Source organism: Gossypium hirsutum, chromosome D03 (assembly GCF_007990345.1).
Source record: "Gossypium hirsutum isolate 1008001.06 chromosome D03, Gossypium_hirsutum_v2.1, whole genome shotgun sequence".
NCBI lineage: Eukaryota > Viridiplantae > Streptophyta > Magnoliopsida > Malvales > Malvaceae > Gossypium > Gossypium hirsutum.
The window spans coordinates 23,178,900-23,204,062 of NC_053439.1; positions in this window are offsets into that span (position 1 = coordinate 23,178,900).

The window sequence follows — 25,163 nt, forward strand, 5'->3', positions numbered from 1 at the left end:
CATGTGTGTTTTTAGGTACAGCCGAATGTGGAGATTCATTCAAGCTAGGTGCATGAACGTCTACTTACAATGCATGATGTGGGAACACAATTAAAGATGATTCATGAATGGGCTGGTTCAATGAACGTAAGGATGATGCATGAATGATTTAATACAATGAATGGAAGAATGCATGAATATTCACTTACATGCATCGGTTGCTGTCCATTGATCTCCTAAGTACCTATTCGGCCAAAAGGCATCTCTTGGAGTGTCCATTCACACCTTGGCCGAACCTAGACATGTCCATTGCTCTCCCATACATTCACCAAGCCTTCAAGTTCATTTCCTTAGCCATGAAGCTGCCCATTGAAGTACCATTCGGCCGAACATGGACAAGGACACCATTGGTCATTTTTCTAGAAGGTTCATGTCTTAATTTAGGTTCATTACTTAGTCATTAAGTTCATGAATGGACTATTCGGTTAGCATAAGAAACTAGTATAAATAGTTTGTTGATTTCATTTGTAAAGGACTTTTTGACTTTTGACTTTTGATCATTTGAATGAACTTTGTTCAAAGAGTGAGTTTTCTCCTCTCTAAATTCGTACGAGTTTCGATCTGACTTATCTAGCGTGCTAGTGGCGTCTATCGTTCTCTTTTGAACTTATCACCATCCTGGTGTGGCGTTCATCCACCTTTTTATACCTTTGGTTCCTACCTCTCTATAGGTAACGGGTCAAGGTCCATCTTCGACTTCCATTAAACCCACCTTAAGCAATATAAGTCTCAGGGCAATACTTTACATAGTATTGAATCGTTCTTAATACTTAAGTTCATTTTTCCATCTCCATCCTATTTATTAAATATAAACTTTATTTCTTTTCTTATTAAACCGAACCTACAAAATATCCGAATTTAGCCTATCTTTTGAACCCTTTTAAAAGTCTTCCGCTTAAACTGAAAACAATCTTCATCTTAAAACAATTTCGAACGAACTTCTCGTCGACGATCGGGCAATCAAGTGAATCGACTCAATCAACCGAGCCGGATCACATCAGCATGTATCACATTACACATATGGTCACATAACATTTAAGCATATATCACAATACTCATATAATTACATAACATTCAAACATATGTCGTAATACTCAAAAACAAGTTTATAGATAAATTCCATAATGGTCACATATCATATAAACACATATCACAATACACATATATTCATAATTTAAGATAATTTGGCACTTGGGCTATGAAACTTAAAAGTGAGCTCTATCATCGCTCAATGGATACACAGATCTCCAACAGACCACATAGACACATAGAGTCAAACATGTCCCAAAAGTGAAGCATAAAGCTAATATTCTCCTTGTTTTCCCTCACATGCCCCATTGAATGGAGCTTAGCTCACATTCCCTTATCCCTCCAACATGTCCTAGGGCCTCAAAGTCCAAAATCACTGTACATATAGGTAAGTACTCACATTTCATTTGCATGCCAACTATATCCAATGATTTCAAGATCACAAGGACAAAATATCCGAAATCAAACACATATCACTTATCGATTATCTGTGCACTATCACTGCATATTTGCATTTTTAGAAAAACATTGTCACTAGCATTTAACATATACATAACATGTACACATTTGCACTTTCACAACAGTTATGATAACCACATATCATATGTTATAGCATTTCATCTCAATTCACATATTCAGAAACACATAAGCACATAGTTCACAATATAATATAGGTATGAGAAAGCTTACACTCGAAATTTAGAGTAAAGGATTAGGCTACTACTAAATTCTCAATTAACGCTTTGGATCATGTCTACAAGCAATTATTCCAAACACTCACTAATTACGCTTTCTCCTAAAAGTCGAAAGCTCAAATTAACTTTTCCTTGCCTTTATCTCTACTCGTAGATGGTCCTATCGATTCCAATGCTTCAAAAAAGTAATTCAAACAACAACACAATCAACATTCATCCAAAGACTCACATCCAACAATCAAAAAACACAAGCCTAAGCTAGGTTCTCATGTAACCGAAACCTTTAACATAACAAAATTAAAACTCAAATATGTCGATCTATACTCAATATTTTCACCTAAAACCAATTTTGTTCATCTTATAATTCAACTATGACTAATTTCAAACCTTTAAACTACAATAAAATACTCAATTCATGGTATCGACTTTTTTAACATGTTTATGGCTATTTTTTGAAAATTCATTAAATCTTTAAAACTCGTTCACGAAACTTTGAAGTAAGTTTAGAAACCTTCTAATCATATAAAAATAATTGAAAAACACATTGAAACATTGTTTTTATGAAAAATCTCGAATTTCACCGTTAATGACCCAAGTTTTGGCTTTTATTTAAAACATGCGATTTAATGCCTAAAATTTCCGTTTAAAAGACTAGATAACATTAAAAACTAATAGAAAGATAAATGGTTACCTTAGATAAAAAAATCCAAGCATTTGATCAAAAACCTGAAATACCCAAAAGCTTGAAAAATGGTGGGAGAAGATATAGGGTGATTTTTAAAATATGGTCTAATTGCCTCTTAAAAACTCTAAGTTTTGACTCTTTTACAAATCAATCCTATTTTCAAAATTAAAGGTATTTAAAACTCATTTTCAGAAATTGATTTAATTTTCTAAAAACCATAGTAAAAACATTACTGATAAATCATGTCACAAAATTTTGAACACTCTAAGGCTTAAATCCTTAAAATACCCCTAAAAATAATTGTCTTTAGTATTTAACAAAGCTTGTTGATACAGCCACGCCTCAAGTCCAACCTAGCTCAAGCAAGGAGCCTTTGGAGCCGCCTCAAGGTCCAATCACCCGATCACGAGCTAAATAATTCAAGGAGGCTGTTTCGGCCTTAGTAGATCAAGTTTGGGGCGAGACTTTGGTTGGACGCATTGATGAAGCTTGGACAAACTCGATGAGCCTTCCTTGCACTTTGTTACGAGCTGAATTAAGCTCCACTTCAGCTCATTAAATTCGAACCAGCTCAAAATTAGCTCAAAATAACTTAGTCAATAATATAGTAGCTGAAATAATTAATTGAGTTAGTTAAATTAGTTATTTACAAGCTTAATTAATTTTCGTTATTAAATTGGTCTTAAATCTGGTCAAACTTAATTATGCATGATATTTTAGTTATTATGACATGTTATTAATTTTGTCTTAATTTATATAGCTTATAAATATGTTTTTAAGCTTGTTTTTAATATGTTAACTTTATTACTTGTTTTAATTATGTCCTAAGGCTGCCGAATTTAATGTGCAGCATTTTAGTGTTAATTTAATGTGTCTAAACATGAATTTGAATTATTTGATGAATGTTGCTGCACGTACATCATCCATGAACGTTTTTGGAGCATGAAAGGTATTAAAAGAGGGTACATGAAGGGGACGGCACATGCATGAATGGGAGAATGAAGTTGGCTGCTGTTTGAAGTCTCCTAAGTGACCATTCAGCTGAATTTATTGCTTACACACTGTTGAATACATCATGGCTGTTCGGATCAAGGTGTTCACATTCAAAGACTCTTCAAAACTTGGTTTTCACACTCAAAGTGACTACTCAACATCTTCTTAATTGCTGGTAATTTTTCAGCAATAGTTGCCAATTAAATGAGCTCCTTTAAGCACATCAACCGAATGTAGCTGCTGCCATTTACTCCCTCAAGCTCCAAGTTCAATTGTCCATCTAGAAGGTGACCATTGGAGCTCCAAGTTCAGCCGAATCTAGCTAGCCCATTTAAGTAATTCATTTGCTTAATTTTTAAGGAATTTAAGTGACCATTCGGCTAGCCTAGTGGATTATTATAAATAGCTGAATTTTCACTTTGTAAGGGACTTTTGACAATTTTAATTAGCGAATTGCTGCCAAATTTGTGAGGCATTTTCTCTCAAATTTCGTTCGAGACCCGTAAGACTTATCTAAGCTTTTAGTGGCGTCTTTCCGAGTCTTTTCCGAACTTATCACTCCTTAAACCCGAGTGTGGCGTTCACCTTTGATACCTTTGGTTCATACTTTCCTAAGTATCGGGTCAAGGTCATTTTCAACCATTTCCAATTCATTTAGGTCCTATAAGTTTCGGGTCGACACTTTTCTTTAGTGTTGGTTCATTCTTGACCTCTTTGAACCATTACCAATTCGTACCAAATACCATACCATTTCCTACCAATTCCATACCATTTCGAACCAATTCCCAAATACCAAAACGTACCAAAACCAAATACCATTTCTTAATTATCCTAAACCAAACTCGTCCATTCTATTCATACCTTTTCAACTTAAACCAAATCCACATCCAACTTTGCACGAACTTATCTTACTTCTTTGAACACAAATATATTCTAACTCCTTCCCGTCTATTCTACTTCTTCGTTTACGATCGGGAACTAAACGACTCGGACTCAACTACTAAACCGAGATCGTATCACTTGTGAAGTAGTCTAGTGGTTAAGCACCTTATGTAAATCCCTAATGGACCAAGTTTAAGTCTTCAAGTTATCATTTTTTGTAAAAAGTAGTTTTTGATTAAATGATGGTCAACTTAGCCATGCAAACCATCCATGCATGTGTGCATGGATGTAAGTCCTTTTCCAAATTTGTAACATCTTTTTTCAAAACTATTTATATCATGTTTTGAATCTCCCATGTTTATTCCATCATCAATTCATTCTAGCTCCCTTGTCTTCTCATGAATGAGATGCTGGGAGTTAGAATTTTGATTTTGAATTGGGTAGCTAGTTTTCCATTCTATAGTAAGCATTTTGGTTAAAAATATTTTTTGTTTTCCATCAAATTCTCTAGTTTTCTCCTCCCTATCAACCACCATGAGCCACCCTCATATAGAAGTTCTCCACCATATTTCTTTTATTTCATTATTATAGTTTCTCATCAATTCTTCTCCTCCACCATTCCACCACCTTTGGTCGCCCATAACCACCATATCACCACCATAAAAACCACCTTATGCCGTAAAAAATCAGTTGCTCCTTCTTGATCTTCTATTTTGTTTGTGATAGAGGGTTTGCGTGCGGACCAAGATCGAGTTGCCAAGTCACGAGAAAACTCCTACGAGGCTCTAACGAACAGATCTGAAAACAAAGCAGAGAATAAGATTAATACTAACCAGATCTGAAGATAAAAATCCCCAAATCAATAAAGAACAGACAATAATCAAAAAACTTATGAATAGATGTTATTGGAAGCCAAGAACATGAAATTAAGCCCCAAGATTAACTTCCAATCAGCCGAATCTATCAAAGAACACAAAACAGCAAATAAATTAAAACAGATTACGAAATCAATTGAAACTAATTCTAGTGATTGGACGGTAAGAAAAGAGGGCTTTTTGTGAAATCAAAAACGTTTCTTTATGTCCAAGGAAGTTTTGAATCAGATCTTGGAGTTTTGGAAAGGCTGAAACGCAACAAGAATAGCAAACAAAGTGATTAAATAAAATCGACACAAGCAGAATTTAAAAGAAAAAAATTGACAACAAGAAATTAAAAGATAAGTCCTAAGAAGCCTTGAAATCCCGAAAGATATCACAACTCCCTTCAAACGGCTCTAATCTCCCATCCAAAGGAATATCAGTGGCAAGAAGAAGGCTGAAGATGGCTCCCATAATCAAAATATTGTTAAAACAACTTCTAAAGAAAACTCAAGAGAGAATTCTTGGAGAAAAACCTCAAAGAAAATTCCGCTCTCAACAAATCTGAAACTTTGATAAAATTCTAAGTAGTGAATACAAGGGTGGCCGGCCATGCCTTTAAATAGGCCTCAAACTAATTCTAATCTCATTAGGAAACTTAAAAATTAACCCTAAATAATAAAAATAATAAAAGAATTTCGGCCTAACACTTAAATGGGCTGTTTTGAGCTGAATTTAACATGTAATATCTCTAGAGCCTAAAAAATTAAATTAACAAATAAAATGTTTACAAATTGGGCCTTTTGATATTTTGGCCTGATTTTCAACTAAGTATGTATGGATTTCTTGATTGGGCTGGGAATTTGCTTATTGGGCCTCGCCTTCAGGAATTTGGGCTTGTGATCCATTTCCTACCGAATTTGGGTCGTTGATGCTCGTAACGGAGATCCAATGTGCGTTGGCTGCAAGATTCGGTTTCTTGGACCAAGATTTCTAAGATTTGAAATCTTGATTTTCTTGATTCTTGAAATCGCTCCAAACAGCAAAATTGACCAAGATTCGGTTTCTTGATTTTCTTGAAAACAAGAAAGTGATTCTTGATTTTCTCGTTCTTTTGAGTATGCATCTAAGGCCTTTGTGACTCGTATCATTCCCCCTTCCTCAAAAAGATTCTTCCTCGAATCTAAAAAATCAAATGGACTCGACTTTCCTCGATCGAACGGGACTAATGTCAATTGAGTCCACTGAAAAGTATAGCCATGAGTTAGTAAATAGCAACACAAACAAACTTGTAGTCCAATCATAAGCATAACAAAACAAGTATAACTCATGTGAATGGACAGATTCAGATTACCATGCAAATAAGCTAATTTACTCGCCAATGCCTCATCAAATATTTGAAACAAAAATGGACATGTATTAAGGCATTCAATCATCTCAAATTGTTTCCACCAACCATGAATAAGTCGCGAGTAATAAATCAAATGGTAAACGTAATAATCACAATGAGGTATTTGAAAAGGTTCACACGGTTCACAGAGTTGCACAATCATACTATGCATTAATCGACGGTTTATAGATTCATTCACACATGCATTATCAAAAACAAGAATCTTTTTATCAACCATCAAAACAGATAGATCATCAATAAATAAAAGCACGTTTCGATCTAAGTGTTTTACAAAAATTAAATCATCAACACGATCTTTGTCACTATCCAAGGAGTACAAAAGTGTTTCAAAGGATTCAAGCATCTTACCTTTATAAGTAGAAGAATAAAGGTCGATTTTACCTTTTCCATTTAAAACAAACCTTCGCTCATCGGGGGCATAGTGTAGTCGAAGCTCTGTTGTTGAGTTAACCTTTGTCAAATGGAACTCAAACTTCATGTACAACCACATAAACTATTTAAGGTATGAATATAAATTGAAAACAAACTTGGAAAATTTCGTTACCTTATTCACCACAACAGATTTACACAAATTCGAGGATTTTTCACAAGGCAAATAAAGAGAATAATAACTTACGCTTCCTTCTGTAATGACTTTATCAACCACAATCGAAGAATAATAATTAATCAGATCAAAATGAGGGGATCCTCTAAGAACTAAGTCACCAAAAGTTTTATCCACAATTTTCAAATCTGCACGGGACTCAGTTGCTAAAATTTCCTTACCTCGCTTACCTTCGGGCTCATGTAGTGTGATTTCACCTTTACCTATGTTGATCGTACGAAAGCATCTTTCATTTGAAAGGTATTGAAGTTGAAAGTTATCTTTCGGTGTTTCGGGAACCTGAAAAGTAACAACACAAGAAAAATTCATATCTTGGTTAGTGGAAACATTCCTCACTACCCTTTCCACGTCTTTTTCTTTTGTTTCTTTTTCGAACTCATTTTCCCTTCTTTCTTTTTCAATTTTCTTGTCTGTTTCCTTTTTACTCTCAATCTCTTTTTGCTCTTTTTCATTCTCTTTTTCTTTTTTTATTTCTTTTTCTGTCTTTCTTTCATTACAAGATAGAGATGTTACAAATGAATCAGAACGAAAAGACTTTCGTTGGGTATGTACGGAATGACTTGCTTACGAACAATAATCCCTTTGGAAAACTTCACTCTCGACACTTGCTTTGCATCATCTTGAATTCCTTGTTGAATAAGAGTCATGATAGGAATCTCTTCTCGAATATTTGTTGGATGTTCGTCTTCTTGGCACTCTCATTTCTGCCCTTTCACTTGAATTAAGTTGTCCTCGTTGGGCTCTTTTCTTCACTCACATCTCATTGAGAGTAGCATTCAATGATCGAATTAAGACCATATGTTCGTCTAACCATTGTTGGAACTTTATAAATGTATCATGGACATCATTATGGTCATTATCACCTTGACCAACCTTAGACATTTTCAAAAACCTGCAAAATAAACACTCAACACTCAAAAATAAAAGTTAGCAAACCTCACCGTTAATCACTCAAAAAGAATAAATCAAATTCTCAATGAGGTAGATTTCAGTCTTGTGAGTTCTTTAGTAGAGTTTATATCAACCAATTAGAGAGTGTATGAACCGAACTACCAAAGAATCCTAATTTGCACTAGGATGCCAAAAACTAACGAGACACCAATTGATTCCTGTTGTACCGAGGAAGAATTGTGCACACGTTTAAATCCTACTAACACAAGAAACAAGAAGGTGTTAGATAGTGTAAAGGAAGAATAAAGGCAAACAAATGAAAACCTACAGCTAAGAATCAATAAAAATTGCTGAAATTGAAAAACCTGAAAAACTGCGGAGTAACTTGAAAACTTCGTTCGAGGTGTTCCCAATCTCCAAAAATCACAAAATTAAATCTGGAATGTCCTTAAATATTTAATTTTTTATCTGGAAAGTTTGGGCACCAAACTCAACCCGCTGAATCTTTTGTTAAATTTTTATTGGATTTCGTATTTTTCAATTTTTTTGACTTTTTCGACTGACTTTTTTGTGGAAAATATTTTTTATATTCAATAACAGTGCCAAAAATATGTATGTAAAATTTCAGATCAATTGGACAATGTTTACCCACTCAAATGAATTTTTTTCAAAAAATTTTTCTGGGTAAAACTGCTGTTTGTAGTTTAAAAAATAGAGATCAGTTTAGAAATCAACCAAGAACACCCAAAACACCCAAAATCTGATACCAAATGATAGAGGATTTGCGCGCGGACCAAGATCGAGTTGCCAAGTCACGAGAAAACTCCTACGAGGCTCTAACGAACAGATCTAAAAACAAAGCAGAGAATAAGATTAATACTAACCAGATCTGAAGATAAAAATCCCCAAATCAATAAAGAACAGACAATAATCAAAACACTTATGAATAGATGTTATTGGAAGCCAAGAACATGAAATTAAGCCCCAAGATGAACTTCCAATCAGCCGAATCTATCAAAGAACACAAAACAGCAAATAAATTAAAACAGATTACGAAATCAATTGAAACTAATTCTAGGGATTGGACGGCAAGAAAAGAGGGCTTTTGTGAAATCAAAAACGTTTCTTTATGTCCAAGGAAGTGTCGAATCAGATCTTGGAGTTTTGGAAAGGCTGAAACGCAACAAGAACAGTAAACAAAGTGATTAAATAAAATCGACACAAGCAGAATTTAAAAGAAAAAAAATTGACAGCAAGAAATTAAAAGATAAGTCCTAAGAAGCCTTGAAATCCCGAAAGATATCACAACTCCCTTCAAACGGCTCTAATCTCCCCTCCAAAGGAATATCAGTGGCAAGAAGAAGGCTGAAGATGGCTCCCACAATCAAAAGATTGTTAAAACAACTTCTAAAGAAAACTCAAGAGAGAATTCTTGGAGAAAAACCTCAAAGAAAATTCTACTCTCAACAAATCTGAAACTTTGATAAAATTCTAAGTAGTGAATACAAGGGTGGTCGGCCATGCCTTTAAATAGGCCTCAAACTAATCCTAATCTCATTAGGAAACTTAAAAATTAACCCTAAATAATAAAAATAATAAAAGAATTTTGGCCTAACACTTAAATGAGCTGTTTTGGGCCGAATTTAACATGTAATATCTCTAGAGCCTAAAAAATTAAATTAACAAGTAAAATGTTTACAAATTGGGCCCTTTGATATTTTGGCCTGATTTTCAACTAAGTATGTATGGATTTCTTGATTGGGCTGGGAATTTGCTTATAGGGCCTCGCCTTCAAGAATTTAGGCTTGTGATTCATTTCCTACCGAATTTGGGTCGTTGATGCTTGTAATGGAGATCCAATGCGCGTTGGCTGCAAGATTCGGTTTCTTGGACCAAGATTTCCAAGATTTGAAATCTTTATTTTCTTGATTCTTGAAATCGCTCCAAACAGGCAAAATTGGGCCAAGATTCGGTTTCTTGATTTTCTTGAAAACAAGAAAGTGATTCTTGATTTTCTCGTTCTTTTGAGTATGCATCTAAGGCCTTTGTGACTCGTATCAGTTTGCTTCATTTTGCTTTAAAAAATTGAATCACCATCGTATCACCACCCTTACACCACCATTGAAACACCTTTTCTTCCATAATCCTTTCTTCCTCTTTCTTTTCTTTATTTCTAAAATAATCCATTCTCTTTTTCTTTTTTATTTCTTTTCAAATAACACTATTTTATTACTCATAATCCTAATATTTTTCCTACTATTTTAATCTCTATATTTTCATTTCTTCTCCTCTTTTTAGAATGGTTCTTCATCATTAATCATTTTGACACTGTCTTTTTATATTCATCTTATTTTTCATTTTAAATAACAATTTCATTTGTTTAATTCTTATTTTTCCTCCAATGATTAGTTTCTCAAAATCAAATAGATCAACAACAACCGTAGCAGTTCTTTATGATCTTTAGAAATAAGTGTGTAAGTAACAAGGTGAAGTTTTGTTTTTTTATATTTCTTTTGGAGTAATGTTGAATATTATTTAATCAAGTGACAAATTTGGGTTGAATATTTAATTTGGAAAGCATAATCTTTTTGTGAATCCAAGTTGGAGTTTTGGTTGAAGGAAATTAAGGGTAAATGTTTGTTACAAGTATGAAGAGTAAGTTGGTTTATAGTCAATGTCTCATTTGGGTTATAAGTGATTTCTAATTTCTAATATCGTTTCATTAGGTAATAAACAAGTTCTTATTCATTGGATTTGAAGAGTTCAAAATCAATTTAAAATTTACTATTTGGGAAATTTAATGTGTGTATTTTATGCAAGTTAAAAACATAAGGTTTAAACTAAAAATTTATCATTTTATTATACAATTGAAAACATTATGTTTTATTGTAACAAGTGAATAACTTTGTGGTTTGAAGGTAAGTCTTCTTACTTGAGATTTATGGTATGATGTGGCAATTATTGCTATAATTTGATAAATATTTTTCTAATCTCATATTGTGCAAAAATCATGGCTATTTGTTTAATGGAATAACATGGATTACCATGCATATTGACACCTACATGTAAATGAAAGCATGATTATCATGTTTATATTTTTGTTATATGATTTGTATGCCACGTGCATTACATGGGGTTGGGACATGTGTAAGGATGAAGATGTGACAATATTAATCTGTAAATTTGGTGGTTTTTCCACAACCTACATGTTTTAGCAGCTTGTCTAAATATTTGGTAGCTTCGTCCACATATATGTTGGTGTGTTTTAGATGGATAAGTTTTGGGGAACTCATTATGGCGTGTAGCGAAGATGGGTAGGATGTTTTAAAAGAAATTGCACAAGTTTCCATGGACATGTGCATAAAATTGACTATTTTGTATGATATGTATGTGAATATTGTTATTTAATTTGTTATGAAGTTCACACTAAGCTTAAAAGCTCACTACTTTAGTTTTATAACCTTTTTAGATGATTCGTGGGTATAAGACTTGGATTTAGCATGTGGAGGAGTCTCTCAGATGAATTAATGATTAAAAATATTTATGAACTTTTTGGGTTGTTATTTTGGACATTGGACATTAAACTTTGTATGGGCTATTTTTACTTTTAAAATTATAAAATGTCATGCATGCATGTTTGATGAACTTAAAATATTTTAAATTGTTGTATTTGGAATTATTACGATTTTTATTTTCTTTAAAATTTTAATATGATTTTCTAAGTATTTATAAAGTCTAATGTGAAAGCTTTTTATCAAAATCATTTTTAAGACTTACTTAAAGATATTGCAAATTATTTATTTCAACATTTTAAAATGATAACTCGATAACTTTTCAAATGTTGCGCTTTAATAAAATTTTTTCAAAAACTAAATAAATTAGTATTTTAAAATTTAAGTTTTTCACAAAAAATATTTAATCATAGTTGTTTTTATTAAGTAATAGTTTTCAATGGGTTTTAATACGACTTCCGAAATTTGGCCGTAACGTCTAGGCCTGGTTTGGGGGTTACATGCTCCCTATCTATATGTGAATTGTAAAGCTTCTTAGGCCTTTCATCTTTTAGGGAAACTGTCTAGAGATAATATCACTATAGGAAGTATTCATGTTAACTTGTTCACCTACTTTCATTTTCCTACACCTAAACATGATTTCCTTTAAAAAATTAGCTTAGGGACTTTCTGAATTAGTTCAATTAAAGGCAAGTTGACATTTAATGTTTTGAATAAGTTTAGAAAGCTTACAAACTCATCTTCATCCAGTTTCTGTTTCTCTTCCAACATTGAAGGGAACGGTATCTTTGCAATGGTAGGGTATTTGATTATCTCTTTCTCCAGTTCAACTGCTGATTTGACTACTTGCTTTGATTCTAGTTCATCATCAGCTTCTAAGGGTTCTTTCTGAAGATCATCAATATTCCCTTACTTACCTCTTGAGTTGGGTTCTATGGGCTAATCAGTACTTTACCCGATTGGAGCATGATTGCTTTCACATGCTTCTTCCCTCCAATCTGAGGATTATCTTCGGTGTTGCTAGGGATAACTATTTCAATGTGTCTTTTTATATCACCCATCATGCTCATCAATTAACTCATCTAATCTTCAAGCTTAGTCAATGTTTTTACTTAGTTGGTGCACTCAGACTGCTGATAACTCTTGAAAAGAGTTATATTTCATGCTTTTAGATTTAGTTAATTGCCTGTACTTAGGTACATTTAGTTGCATTTTAGGATATTTCTTTAGTATTTTTCCAAGCTTAGTCAATGTTTTTGCTTAGTTGGTGCACTCAGACTGCTGATAACTCTTGAAAAGAGTTATATTTCATGCTTTTAGATTTAGTTAATTGCCTGTACTTAGGTATGTTTAGTTGCATTTTAGGATATTTCTTTAGTATTTTTCTTGTTTTAGCATTACATTAGGAGCTTGGACTGTACTTAAACATTAGTTATTTTTAATTGCTTGTGGAAGGGTTGTGTGTGGCGTTGGATTGGCAGGTGCAGGTTGAGGAACAAGAAGTGAAGGAGTGAAGGTTTGCCAGGGCAAAGGGTTGGACAATTTTTCAACACAACTAACGTGGCAATGCTGGGAAGATGTCTAGTCAGCATTCAAAGCATACCGGTCTTAGGCCCTGTTGACGGCCTTTTCCCTTCGATTTGATCCAAGCATTGACTACATCTAGTATGGTCATCTGGGTTGGCCCTGGCCCTTTCCTAAGGTTTTTGCAGATAAGGATGTTGATAGGTAGTGTTTTTTACTTGATTAGAAGTAGTTCCTCCTCTTTCACTTCCTCCCTATCTCAGGTTCGGATGATCTCACTCTCTAGTATTGTAAGTATTTGAATAAAGATTTCCACCCTTATTCCTGATGTAATTCAATCCTCGGTGGGATTTTTAATATAGTGGAAGAGTGGTTTGTCTCCTCTATATATAGACGGTACATTATTCTCAGACTTTATTCGGCTGATTCTATCCACTAACTGCTAATATCTGTCATCCTCCTAGACAGCATCACCATAGATGGTCTTTGGCCATATGTGTATCGTTCAATTACCAACTTCTAGGAATTCATCGCCATATTTTCTATTAATTCATACACATCCTAGTATGTTATGTTCGTTAAGGCACCTTTTGCTGCTCCATCTAATCCTGACCTTGAGTGCACATCCAGCCCATTGCATAAAATTTGCAGTCGTAACCATTCAGACAATCCGTGGTGTGGGCAGTTCTGAATCAGCATTTTAAAATGCTCCCATCTTTGTGAATAGTTTCTCCTTCTAATTCTTTGAAAATAGAAATTTCTCTTCTTAAATGGACCATCTTAATATTGAGGAAGAACATTTGTAGGAATTTTCCTACAAGTTCATACCACGCCGTGATTGATCCTAGTGCTTGTGAATCTAACCAAGAAAAGACATTATCAATTAATGAAAAGGGGAACAGCCTAAGATGAATAACATCATCAATGACTCCATTGTGTTTGAAGGTATCACAAAGCTGGAGGAACCATGTTAGATGCTGACTTTGATCTTCTATCATCGTTCCTCGAAATTGCAAATTATTCTGAATCATCTAGATCATAGCTGGCTTGGTCTTGAAGTTATTAACTATGATGGCTAGCCTCGTATACTCCCTTGAACCATATCCATATTTGGTAGTGCATATTCCCTCATATTTATTTCATTACGCACCATGAGATTATTTGTTGGTAGCTTTGGTGGTGGTGGATCTTCTAAGTTGTTATTGCTAGCTTCGTCGAACAGTGGATTCTCTCGTAGTGGTAAATTACCTCTAACAGGTAGTCAGTTCTGCATTGGTTGTTGCTATTGTTACTGTTATTGTCGATGATTCCTTCGAATTATTCTTTTTGGATCTATGATTGGCACTATAGGTGTTCCTTTGCTACGAGTCATACTCTTAACCCAAAGACAAAATATTAGTGAAAGTAAGAAAATAAAATTGTAACTATAATCTAAAAATTTCTCAATTATTCTATTAATATGAAAAAATTTAAATTAAATCAGTGACGTTCCCTCATTGGAAACGGCTCCAACAACTTACTACCTCCAGATGTATCAACATCCACAGCAGAAATCCTGCACAAAATATATGAAAGGCGATATTCAAAAGTAAATGGGTCAGGTTGTAGTATAGTTACAATGGAGTTGATGAGTACTCAGAGGATCATACCCAATGGAGGCAAGCACTAAATTAATTCTAACCTGAGCAGAAATGGATCTAACTAGTACTTTAAATGAATTATATTATGATGAAATAAAAAAAGGCTTTGGTGATCTATACTAATAATAAAAGAAAGATAATAAATAAATAAATAAATTACGAGAAATCAAATAATAGAATATATCAAATCTAATAATGGGTGATTAGCTCGCTTTGATAATCATAATCAATTATCAATATCCTAGTAGGATCTTCTAATCTTCCACTAGAATACGAGTCGACAAGAACTACTTATCTCTCGACCTTACAGTCTAGATCAGTTCTGGGTTAAGATGTTCACAGATAAGTCATACCAAATTTTGGTTAATTCCCACCTTAATGACTTCCTTGGGTTGCCAGGCCTAGGCAAGGTTCTTCCTATCCTGAACAGCTGATTCATTAAGAGACCTTTACAAAATAGTTAATTAATCATACCCTTACTCACTAATCCCCCACAAAAGAATTAGTTCGTCATGGATCTCATAAACAATATAAACATGATAGCAAGAGTAGACATGAATAATAATTCAAGAGTATAACGTTTAGAGGAAGCCTGATTTATATTAAAATTAAACGTTGAATCCTCACAGGATTGATTAAACACACAAATCTGATTTCTTCTATAGAAGCAAATAACAAAACTGAAATAGACCTAAAGCCTAAGAAAAGGAAAAACTAAATACTAGATTTAAGAAGAAAATTATACAATACGAAATCTATCCATAACATGTGTTAAATGAGCCTATTTATAGAATTTAATGTGGCTATCCTCCTTAACCTTAGGTTAGTTTTCATCTTTGTGCTTAACATTTGATTGTGTGGACCATAATGCCCCTAACTCATAATTATTTCTCGTACAGAATTGATGTCACAACACACCAAGTCTTGTGTCGGGACATTGAGGGTAGTATGGTTCAACTTTATAGTGTCTTTAGGGGTGTGTCGCGACATCCTCAGGTTATGTTGCGACACCAAAGGCAGTCTTGGAGTTCTTCTATTCTGTTCGCTATGTTGTGACATCCAACACTCTATGTTGCAACATAGCGAATAGTATTGAGTTAGCACACCTTCTAATGGTCTCCTGCATGCTTACAAAGTTCATTAGCTCACCCTTAGGCCTCATTTGGCCCCTAAGGTCAATAAAAGACTTAAATTTCACACATTATTAAATTTAACTAAACTTACGAAAACTAGTTTAATCTGATACACTTAATTACGACAGATCACGTTAGCATTAAGCTTTCCCTTGCCCTTGTATTTATATAACATCAAAATGGGATTAGGTTCAGCCCTTTTCATGTTACTTTCACCAGTTCGCAACATGCTAAGTAACTGTGGCAAAGTCTATTGATTTCATTCAAGTTAAAATTAAGGACAAACTGGCTAAAACTATCCGATAATGATTGCAGGATGACATCGATGGGAATTCCACACTTAGAAGGAATCCAAGTTTTTTTAGGCTTTCAATATAGTCTATCATCTTGTGAACATGAGTTCCCACAAGAATTCCCTCCACCATTTTGCATCTAAGCAGAGGTTTAGGTGTCTCGTACCTCTCTTGACGTGTTTGCCCTTCATATAATTCTTTGAGGTGCTGGATAATATCATAGGCAACCATATCCTCATATTACTTTTGAAGCTCAGGAGTCATGGTGGCAAGCATTAGACATCCTATTTCTAACTTGTCATCATAATAATTCTTATAAGCATCTTTGTCAGCTCTAGAGGCTTTAGCTGCTGGTTCATTAAGAACTGGTTCTTCAATGACATATAATTTTCATTCTTGCTTGAGGACAGTCCTTAAGTTACGGAACTAGTCAAGGAAGTTCAAGTTGTTCAACTTTTCCTTCTCAATGACAAATCAGAATGATAAAAGAGTTTTTTTGTTTGCCATAATAAATATACAATAATAAAACATGCTTATGCGTAAATTTACCAAGTTTATTATAAACATTAAAAGGACTTTAGTAAATGATGTCCCACTATTTTATTGAAAATTAATAACCTTCAAATATTAATTTCAGAAAATACTTTCTTTAAAGATTTTCTAGTGGGCAAATATCCATATTCCACCTTCTCTTAAGTCAGATTTGGCTTTACACTCAAGATTATGGTTATTTAGGTAAGCAACACTTGCTAATTATGTCACATCCCATATTTTTATTTCTTTTGTTGCTAACTTGAAAACAAGGAGTAATGTGGTCAAGTGGTTAAGTGCTTAGTTAGTTTCCTAAAGTTTCTAAGTTCAAGTGTCCACATTTACATCCTTTGATTTAATTTTTGTGATTTTTTCGCATGTGCTTAAAGTCCTTGTCGTCGAACCTAGTTTGCCATAAGAGGGGAAGATTTCTTTCGTGCGATTACATAGGCCATGGAGATAGCCAAAACGTGAGTTAAAACCAATTGATTAAATATTTAAAAACACGTAAAAATATTTCCCTTTGAATAAGATATTTTAAAACATAACTTGAGAAGAACTCATATTTATTATTATTTGTAAATCATTCTGACTAATTTTAAAGAAAATTCAATTTCGATCAAACAAGTTTGCAAAAAACGGATTTTATTAGGAAAATATTAAAATAATATATCCATACTAAAACCCATGCAAAATGTTCAATTGTTTATAGTTTGTAAATCAAATCATCCATGCCACAGCTCAATAATAACCTCAAAATGTAAATCCCAAAATACAATTTTAAAAGTCCACGAAAGTCTCAAAAAATACAAAATAGTCCATAACCATTTAAATCATTTATTACCGAGAGCCTCTCCGATATCTGCATCCAAATCCTAACCAAGAGGATTATCTAAAGCACATAAGTAATGTGCGTGAGCATTAAAAGGCTCAGTATGAGAACAACAAATAAAATATATACTTGCATACATATCAAAACACACATAAGAATCATGATATAATCATACATCATTAATATCATTTAATTTAACACTAATATCTATAAATGAACATATTGATGTATATTTAAAATCGATGCACATTTTATAAAATTCCTACCCAGATTCGCTACACACCAATATTGAGTTCCCCAGAACTCATCCATCCAAAACACTGTTTGTGGACATGCCACCACTGATTTGCAGATAAACTGCAACTGATAACACTAATATGGACAAGCCACCATTGATATACGAAATTACTATTAATGCTTCTAGCTTTCACAATATCCCGCCTTATGCATGTGACATGGCAATTATACTTTTAACACTTATGAATCACTTTAACACTTAGGCATATAGATATGCTCACATAATCACATTTCACTAGTCATCACTTTTACATGTTTAATCATGCTTGTCACATTAGATCATAAATCTCAATATTCCCATATTCATATATATAACTAATATCACATACTTGAATCGCCAAATATAACACATAAGCCATGCAACACATGTCATGAGAACGAGATCTATACATACATCATTATTATAATGATAGTCACATCATATCACATATCTCATACATTCCACAAAAAAGTATTTCGGTTAGAGTCACTTACTTGGGTCCTTTGTATCGAGTTTTTTAACAACTCCACTTCAAATACTTAACATACTCACCATTATTTATAATTTAATTATTAATATAATAAAAATAATAATTATGTTACACGTAATGAGTATAATCGATCCCACACCTCAGGTTGTAGATTCGATTTGCTTAAACCTTTATTAAAGGTTTCACACGATCTACCCTGCAAGACGATCTATCACACAATTAAAACATATTAGTGTGGATATTTGAAAATGTTTAATCACTTTAGAGATTTATCACTAATAGTCTCATCGCTTACCTTTACGATCTAAGACTCTTGAAAGGAGAATTTTCATTGTGAAGTTAGGAGTCTCCCTTACGATAATTGTTTGGTCCTTCAAAATGATATGATGTAGCATTAGTACTATAGTACATAAATAAATAATATTAACAAAATACCACTATGGCTCATGGCACTATACCATTCGACCATGTCAAAAAAAGTACTAGGAGAAGGATTTTTATGACTTAAAAATGATCTATACTTACACTTGATCAATTCAAATCAAATGATGAATTGAGAAGGGGTAATTTTTGAGAATTGAGTAATCTAGATAGTATCGTTGAGATAAAGGAATAGGTTTGATTAATTCAAATTGAGAACCGATACAAGGATAGGAAAATAGAAAGAAAATAAAGGTTTTGATCACCGATGGCGACGGCGACAGTGGTCCAACGATGGTGATGGTGACGGTAGTCTGACAATGGTGATTCTATGTTTGACGGTGGCCAAACGGTGGTGGAGTTTGGAGGTTCGGCTAAGAAGAGGAGAAGAAAGAAGTAAGAGAGAAAATGAAATAAAAAGTGGAGGAGGAAGTGGACTCGCGGTGATGTACGGTGGTCACCACAACTTCTCTCATGGCAGTGATGGGAGGAGGGAGATAAGAAAAGATGAGGAATGGCGGCCACGAGAGGTGGTGATTGGTGGAAGGTTGTTCGGTTCACGGTGGAGGAAGAAAAGTGCTTAGGCAAAAAAAATGGTGGTTGTTTGAAAAAATGGAGAGAAAATAGGTTAGAAAAAAGAAAAATGGAAGAAAATGAGAAGGAGAGGGGGTATGGATGGAAAAAGCAAAGGAGGAGCTTGGTCAACTATGGCCAGTTTCAATGTATCAAGCTACAAGGTAAGAGGTGAGGCTACGGAAAGGGAAGGGGACATGGAGCAAAAAATGGATCATCAAATAGAGGAAACAAATCCTCCTCACTATGTTGCACAAGTTGCACGACAAGCACATTAAAAAAAGGGGAAATTTGTCAAAAAATGTAACAGTGTGAACAATAAGGCTTAAACCTTGGACCACTATGATAGATAATTAGTTACTAAGGCACTTGACCATTAATTCCCTTTTGTCCAATCTTACGCATTTAATTTAAAACATAGGAGATGACAGTTTCACTTTTTTTTAATTAATCAAAAATTGGGATGTGACAAATCTACCCTCCTTAAAAGAAAATTTCTTCCTTGCAATTACCTGATAGGAAAATGTGAGGATATTGTTGTCGTATCGCAACTTTCAGCTCTCAAGTGGCCTCATTAGAGCCGTGATTTCTCCACAAAACATTTATTATTGGAATTTTCTTCTTTCACAAAACTTTGACCTATCTATCTAGGATCTATATCGGTTCCTCTCCAAATGACAAGTTCGGTCGAACCTCAATCTCTTCAATTAGAACTATATGAGAAGGGTTAGATCGGTATCGCCTCATCATGGACACATGAAATACGTCATGGATATGATCAAAATTTGGAGATAACTCTAGTTGATACGCCACTGGCCCAACTCTCTTATTGATGCAATAGGGTCCAATGAACCTTGGACTTAGTTTCCTCTTACGACCAATGTAACAGCTCGTTTTCAGTGAAATAGGAACAGTGGTTTCGAGAAAACAAATTTGAGGTCAAAAAAATTATTTTATTATTATTTTATTTCCTATGGAATGATAGAAATACCGTATAAAAATTTTGTTAAGAAATTTTACCGTTTACGTGTTCAATTTGATAAAAAAGTCTAAATCATGTAAGTGCAAAAGTTCAGTTCTATTAGCTAAAGGTATTAAATAGCTATATAAATTTAAAGTAGAGGTCCTTATATGGTAATTAGCCCATTATTGAGTTAGTGGATGATAATGGCTTGGCATTTTGTGTAATTATTAAATGTCTTAAAGGTTAATTTTGGAAATAAGTAAATAAAGGTTAATTTAATAAAACTAAAATTTTCATCATCTTACATTATCTATTTTGCAACAGAAAAATTCAAGGGAGGAAGCCATTTTTGAATGCTTCATTTGGCCATCTCCATTTTTTTATTTAGGTATGAAATTTTAATCTGTTTTAATGATATTTATGTTTCCAGGACCGTTGTAGCTTAATCTAGCTAGCTCGAGGACTAATTTGCAAAACTGCTAAACTATTAAGGTTTTGTCATTGATGAATATGCATGATTTTTGAATTTTGATAATAGAAATGAATGGTTGTTGTTAGACAAGCAACTTTTGTAAAGGAATTTTTGGTGAAATTGTCAAATACGGACTAAATTGAAAAATAGAAATTATTATGTGGTGAAATCATAAATTTATGAAATATATGGGCTACTATTAGTATTTTATAATTTGGCTAGGCTTGGGTAAGGATAAAATTGAATGAAATACATTTTTCGAGCCTAGGGACTAAATTGCAAATAATTAAAAGTATAGGGGCAAAATGGTAGTTTTGCCAAAAATATGTGTTGGACTAAATTTATATGAAATATATTGAATTGAGTTAAACTCATTTGTATAGATCCTGTCAAACCTCGTACAGAGTTAGATCGAGGCAAAGAGAAAATCTAGTATTAGTTACCTCTGTATCTATGTACACTCGTCGAGGTAGATTCGTGTAATTAAATTGCGTATTTATATGCTTTAATTGAAATATATGTATGTGGGTTGTATAATTGCTATGTATAATTACTGATCCATATCCGATAACATACGATGACTACTGAGCCCCCTTTGAACCTTAGGAATTTGTAGGATACAAATGACATGTCATTAGGGTTACCGATTCTAAGCTCGAGAGAGCTTACCGATATTCAGCTCGCATGAGCTTATCGTTACTTAGCTTGTATGAGCTTATTGATTACAGCTTGTAAGAGCATACCGATTCATAGCTCGTATAAGCATACATGTACAGGAATTGATGGATTATAGTTCAGTACACCTCGTGTGTGCTACCCTAGTATCCAATGATATTTTAAATGGTTCAACGGGAAAAGTTTTGTTACGAGATTATATGAGTTCGATATGAACTATTACAGGTATTTACATGAAATACATGAAAGTGATGTTACATGATACATTGATATATGAAATGAATAATACATGTATATGAAATGTGATTACTATTACAGGTAAAGTTGAAAGCACAGTTGCAAGAGTTAACTGATAGGGGTTTTATTCTACCCAGTTTTTCACCTTGGGGTGCACCGGTTCTGTTCGTTAAGAAAAATGACGAATCGATGAGATTATGTATTGACTACCGTCAGCTTAACAAGGTTACAATCAAGAATAAGTATCCACTGCCTAGAATTGACGATCTGTCTGATCAGTTGAAAGGTGCCACAGTATTCTCAAAGATTGATCTTCATTCTGTCTACTATCAGCTACGAGTGAAAGATTTGGATGTACCGAAAACTCCATTCAGAACTAGGTACAGACACTATGAGTTTCTTATGATGCCGTTTGGTTTAACTAATGCACCTATAGTATTTATGGATTTGATGAACATAATCTTTAGATCGTATTTAGACAGATTTGTAGTGGTATTTATTGATGATATTTTGATATATTCCCGGGACAAGACTGACATGCCTAGCATCTGAGAATTATTTTGCAAACTCTGTAAGATAAACAGCTGTTTGTTAAATTTAGCAAATGCGAGTTTTGGCTCTAAGAAGTTGGTTTTCTGGGACATATAGTGTTGGCTTAAGGCATCAGAGTTGATCAGAGTAAAATTTCAGCAGTTGTCGACTGGGAACCACCGAAAAACATATTTGAAGTTAGAAGTTTTCTGGGATTATTTGGTTATCACCAAAGATTCGTCAAAGGGTTCTTAATGATAGCTACACCGATGACGCAACTGTTACAAAAAGATGTGAAGTTTGAATGGTCCGAGAAATGTCAACAAAGTTTTAACCAATTAAAAGCACCATTGGCTGAAGCACCAGTTCTGGTTTAGCCTAAATCGGGTAAAGAATTTGTGATCTTTAGCGATGCGTCATTGAATGGTTTAGACTATGTTTTGATGCAAGAAGGTAAAGTAATAACTTATGCTTCTAGACAGTTAAAGCCGCACAAAAAGAACTATACGACACATGACTTAGAGTTGGCAGCTATTGTATTTGCATTGAAAATTTGGTGGCATCATTTGTTTGGCAAAAAATGTCACATATTTGCCGATCATAAGATTTTAAAGTATTTAATGTTGCAGAAATATCTGAATTTGAGACAACGTAGGTGCCTCGAACTATTGAAAGATTATGAGTTGATCATTGATTATCACCTGGGTAAAGCAAACGTAGTTGTTGATGCTTTGAGTAGAAAGTCCTTGTTTGCTCTACTAGCGATGAATACTCGATTGTCATTATCTGATGATGGCTTGATCTTAGCCAAGTTAAAAGTTAAACTGATGCTTTTACAGCAGATCTGCGAAGCTCAGAAATGTGATTGTGAGTTGTTAGCTAAACGGGTACTGTGTAAGTCGACTTCTGATTCAGAATTTAAAATAGGATTTGATGATTATTTTTTGTTCAGAGGTAGAGTTTGTGTAGTGAAGAATCCAGAGCTTATACAAAAATTTTTGCATGAAGCTCATACTGGTAGCTTGTCTGTTCATCCGGGAAGCAATAAAATGTACAACAATTTGAGACTGATTTATTAGTGGCCAAGAATGAAACGTGAGATTTCTAACTTTGTATCTAGATGTTTGATTTGTCAGCAAGTAAAAGCTGAACATCAGGTACCTTCAGGACTGTTTCAGCCAATGATGAAATGGAAGTGGAAATGGGATAGAGTTAATATGGATTTCGTATAGGGGTTACCCCTATCCTCGAAAAAGAAAGATGGCATTTGGGTTATCGTCAATCGTTTGATGAAGTCAGTACATTTTATTTCAGTAAGTATAGATTTCTCACTTGACAGATTAGCTAAGTTATATGTTTTTGGGATTGTTAGATTACACGGAGTGTCAGTCTCTATTATTTCGGATAGAGATCCTCGGTTTACATCGTGATTCTGGAGGAAGTTACAGAGAGCTCTTGGTACGCGGTTTCATTTTAGCACTGCATTTCACCCTCAAGCTGATGATCAATCCGAGCGTGTGATTCAGATCTTGAAGATATGCTTCGGTGTTGTGTTTTAGAGTTTAAAGGCAACTAGGAGAAATACTTACTGTTGGTTGAATTTGAATATAACAATAGTTTTCAGTTGAGCATAAAAATGGAACTGTATGAGACTCTGTATGGTCGTAAATGTCGAACTCCATTATATTAGAGTGAGCTTAGTGAGAAAAAGATACAAGGGGTTGATTTGATTCGCGAGACTGAAGAAAAAGTTAAAGTGGACAGAGATAGTTTGAAAGCAGCTTTAGATCGTCAGAAATCGTATGCAAATTTTAAACGTAAATATATAGAGTCCCAAGTCGATGATAGAGTATTTTTGAATGTATCATCCTAGAAGAAAGTTCTTCGATTTGGTCTTAAAGGAAAGTTGAGTCTGCGATTTATCGGGCCGTACAAGATTATTAAAAGAATCGGACCTCTTGCGTATCCATTAGCTTTCCCGTCGGAACTAGAAAGGATTCATAATGTCTTTCACGTGTCTATGTTGTAACGATACCGATCTGACCCTTCACATGTTATCTCCCCGACAGACGTCGAGATTCAGCTTGATATCACATACAGTGAAGAACCTATTAGAATTTTGGCACGAGAGGTGGAAGAATTGAGAAATAAAAACATAGCTTTAGTAAAATTTCTCTGGCAATGACACAGAATAGAAGAAGCCACCTGGCAACCCAAGGAATCTATGAGAAAACAATATCCAAACCTCTTTCTGGTAAAATTTTCGGGGACGAAAATCCTTTTAGGGGGAGAGTTGTAACAGACCGTTTTCAGTGAAATCGAAATAGTGGTTTCAGGACCACAAATTCGATGTCAAAAAATATATTTTATTATTATTTTATTTCCTACAGCATGATAGAAATACTGTATAAAAATTTCGTTAAGAAATTTTACTGTTTACATGTTCAATTTGATAAAAAAGACTAAATCATGTAAATGCAAAAGTTGATTTGTATTAGCTAAAGGTATTAAATAGATATAGAGCTTTAATGTAGAGGTCCTTATATGGTAATATACCCATTATTAAGTTAGTGGATGATAATGACTTGGTATTTTGTGTAATTATTAAATGTTTTAAAGCTTAATTTTGGAAATTAGTAAATAAAGGTTAATTAAATAAAACTAAAATTTTCATCATCTTATATTATCTATTTTGCAACCAAAAAATTCAAGGGATGAAGCCATTTTTGAATGCTTCATTCGACCATCTCCATTCCTTCATTTAGGTATGAAATTTTAATCAATTTTTAATGATTTTTATGTTTCTGGGATCGTTGTAGCTTAATCTAGCTAGCCCGAGGACTAATTTGCAAAATTGTTAAACTATTAGGGTTTTTCCATTGATGAATATGCATGAGTTTTGAAGTTTGGTGGTAGAAAATGAATGGTTGTTGTTAGATAAACAACTTTTGTAAAGGAATTTTTGGTAAAATT